The following is a 4,269-nucleotide window of genomic DNA, read 5'->3' on the forward strand; positions in this document are numbered from 1 at the left end:
TCCAGCAAAAGACTGCAAGGAGATAGAGCTTCCTTACATGACTGCAGCTCCTACAATTCCACAGGAGGCGGGGGGGTTTGACGTTTTTCCACACTCAGGGTGAGAAGCTCGGGCAGATTGGCATGTATTGCTTACTGTTTAAAGTAATATGCAATGTGTAGGATCTGGCCAGAATTTATTCCAATGGAATTGGGCATGCTAACCAGCTAGCTCCGGCCCGTACTTGTAATACTTTGGTTCTGACGTGTAAAAGGGGGCAACAGAATGTTTGCTAATCCGTCAGGGAGTAAATTGGGGCAATCCCCGCCGGATCAGACAACGGGGGTTTGTGCTGGCTGAATTACAGTTGCTACAACTCTGCAGCTCTGCTAAATGAAGGTCAGTCTCCCGGAGCTGCCGCATGCTCACCTCCCGGTGTAGTAGTCTCTGAGTTGTTTTCTTGGTATTGGCAGCCTGGATTTAATCAAACAAACGCGCACACGGACCGTTCAGCTCCCGATCACTGGCACAGTAAAATACAAAGTTAGCTTTTATTTTTCAATAACAGATGACTTTATTAGACTGTACAATCTAGTAGTAGAGGATAAATTAATGCCACCTATTTGTTTGGCCCATGTGGGCCAGATCTTGCAGATTGCACCTTTAAACCAACAAGGTAATATAAAAATGTTGTCCAACCAGATCTAAGAGTTTCCACTTGTTCTGGATGGCCACTCTGGCGGGCAGGGCGGAAAGCCTTGATCTTGTTACAAAGCTACCTGGGTGGCTCTGTAGTTTTATAGTGAGGAATCTGTGAATGATGTTCCAGCCTGAGTTTCTCACCCCAAGAGTGACAATTTCCAAATGGCTGCCATGGGATAAACGTCAATAAGGCCCAGGCTGTTACATTGAATGCTGCGTGGACTGGGACTGCATGGTGCCTTAATAGCACCACGTGGACTGTGCTATCATTGGAAATACACTGACATTGAGGATTCCCAGTGTACCAATGCCAGCTGACACACTTGTTTGAAGAACACTAGATAATTTCACTTTATGTCCGCGTCTGGATCAATGCCTTTGATTTTGCTGATAACTGGTGTGACTTTGCAGTTACTGGATCTGTGCTGTGCTGAGGTTCTGCACCTTGGGAATTGCAACTGTGATCAGATTCATTTTCATGGATTGGCTCCTGTACTGAACTGGATATTCTCACTCAAGCTGAGTACACACCAAACGCGAAGTGAGTTTTAGCCTTGCATTACTTGCAGAAATTTCGCCGCAGTGATCATTTGTGTTTATTCACATCACTCGTGCTAGACTTACCAGAGAGGACGAGGGCTTACCTCAATGAAGATACAAACGTTTCATCAAAAATGGCACTCTTGCTGCTTTGTGCATGTACATGTGGAAGTCCCTATGGAAAATCAAACATAGTGTTTAGGTTCATAAGATCATCGGAAGGCGCTCTGTGAATTTCATCTAGCTGTCTTCACTGTATCGAGCAAGCCACACGTTAACTGGTTTGATGCAGCATAATGGACCAAAAATAAACAGATTTTGCTCTGATTTAATTGCAATAAACTGATAAAACTATGCCGACATGAGTCTATAATGATGAAGATTTTGAAAAAAGTTTTGAATTCAGCAAGGAGAAAAGCAAACAACTTTTAAAATGCTTGTTTTCTGAATGGACTTTGTGTCAGTCAATGCTAGGCTTTGCTAACATAGTAGCTTCTTCATCAACCCTCAAAATAACATAATCTAGGCATTAATACAACAGCGACATTATTAAATTATTGATAGTCTATGGTTTATACACATACATTTATACACAGATTCCCTGTACAAATATGAGGAACCATCGTAGAACCCTGGTTACCCACAGATACAATATAATAATAATAATTTGCATAATTTGCGTCGCCCTGCAAAGATTTGCATCTATTCGCGTCTTTGCATCGACTTTGTAAGCAGTTTCACTTCGCGTTTGGTGTGAACACACAATTAGAGCTTCAGATTTTTTCTGGGAAGTATCCTATTACACAACCTAGTAGCCACATGCTTCTATTGAGCTATATTTGCACAACCATGTTAGTTTTTAGGTTAGGGTTAGAAGGGGAAGAGGGACTTAGTTAGTGTAGAAGTCGACAAATAGCCCATACTGATGATTAATTTGGATTGAACCTGCCAATAACTGATATTCAGTGTCTTTACATATAACCCTTAATATAGCGACAAACCCTGAACACTGAATTGGAATCTCCCTACTGAAACACGAGAGAGAAAACTTGTTCAAACATTCGCATTCACAGACTTTCTCCGAAGGGCATGGGTGGTAATAATACAAGGGCATTTATTCCTCCCACAGGTTTAGGGTTAATTTCGTCCCTAAGGTAATACCAGAGCGGATATTCAGCATATAGCAGGAATATTTGGGCCCACCTGAAGGGCACTCAGATCGACAACAGAAGATCTTTGGCTCACCAAGGAGCACTTGGATCAAGCAAGAACTCTATGATTTGACAATGTGGAAAAAACTAATCATGGAAGAGAAATTCTGACGTAATAACGGTTTAAAGCAGTCAGGTAGTTGGTTCCAAGAGTTTCTTTAGCTTCGTACACATGGCCTATTTCTAACCTATTTGTTGCTTTCACTTAGTCAATCTAGTCTGGGGGACAAATGGTATAATTCTACCAGTAATCATACCATTGTTCTCACTGACTTAAATAATGAGATCTGGGAACACAGCAGCATCTCTCAAAATAAGGCTTACAGACAATTAGACAGGTCTAAGACAACCATCCAGGTTAACCCAACTTATTTGGAAGAGACATTGAAGATGCACAGTAAAATTGTGTTCAACCATACTTTGACAAACCATCAATGCTGCAGTTTAGAGTTCTTCAACTTGATCTGAAACCGTCCTGTCTAAACAATGTATGGAGTTTTGATTTGGTTAGGGGTTGTTTTCATGCGAAAACCTTGGGTCTTGGGTAGGAGGCAATCGCTGGTTTCGAAAAAGTGAAGCCAATGCAGAAGTGCCTTAAACTTGCATTCTCTCTAATTGCGATCAGGGAGCAACTCTGGTTGCAAAATAAGTCTGATTGTGTAGAAGTCTATGAGGAAATGACTCTAATACACAGTTGATTTACTAAACTTAAGTCTTAAAACCGTAGTCCACAAACCAATGGGTGACGTGACCTTGAATCCTTCCACTTCTTTAATACAGTATATGGTCTTGGGTCTGATCGTGTTGGATTATTTTCGAATGAACTGTATTCTAATATGTCTCTCTCTCTGATAGTTCCAGTTGTCTGCTTTTATATGTGTCATTACCTAGTGGGGAGGGCCTTAGGGTTCACGGTTCAGGTGTGAAAGATAAGAGCTGAGTTCTGGTCTCAGTTTTAGGCCCAAGCAGAACTCTGCTATAGCTGTTAACACACATTTTTCCTCCACAAATTTTACCTTCATCTGGGAAGAAAATCTGGTGAGACTGTTGGCTCGTTAACAACCTGTCTGATCATCTAAACGCAAGGCTTATTTTTGCTCTGTTGCCATGTTCCGACATCTCAATGATGATTTAGTCAGTACAAGAAAGATTATAATCATAAAATGTTAAACATTCCTGAAAGTATGAAATTAAGACCCAAATAAACCAGATTTGTCCTTCAATAATGCCCTCTTTCAAAAAGGGGGTGTAGCATCATTACCATCTAAGAAGGTTAAAGTCTTCTATAAATGCAGTATTGATCAACAATGTTGTCAATTACACAAAGTGTATCATAATTCAACCCGGTCTTAATCCAAACTCGTCAAATCCCAGCTCTTGGTCAGTGCCCATTGTCGTCTGATACCACAAGCCGATGCCAAAAGCATCTGTCTGGGACGCACTGGGCTTTTAACTAACTTCAATGTAAACCCATCCACATCATTATTGGACGCACAGAGAAACTGTAATCATGCAATCTCATTAAACATATTCTGCGTTAAATGCAGAATTTGTAACCAACAGGACACATTTTATGGTATCGGAAGTTCTGGTTTCTATTTGTAGTCCATGTAATATTGACCAATAGCAAAGATAAGGCTGTTGTTGAATGCAGGTAAATAGTCCGTGTTGGCAACAAAACAGGCATAAGGAATTGGCCGAATGCAATCTAAGAACCCACTGGCTATTGTCTGATGATGGTTTAGCTTTTATTGGTTTAAAATTAGCTTTTAAACTTGCTACTTGTGAAACAACCAGGTCGTCTCCTAACTCTAACTCCAGTCCCCCATCTCAAGTA

Source organism: Anoplopoma fimbria, chromosome 2, assembly GCF_027596085.1.
Source record: "Anoplopoma fimbria isolate UVic2021 breed Golden Eagle Sablefish chromosome 2, Afim_UVic_2022, whole genome shotgun sequence".
NCBI classification, from domain to species: Eukaryota; Metazoa; Chordata; class Actinopteri; order Perciformes; family Anoplopomatidae; genus Anoplopoma; species Anoplopoma fimbria.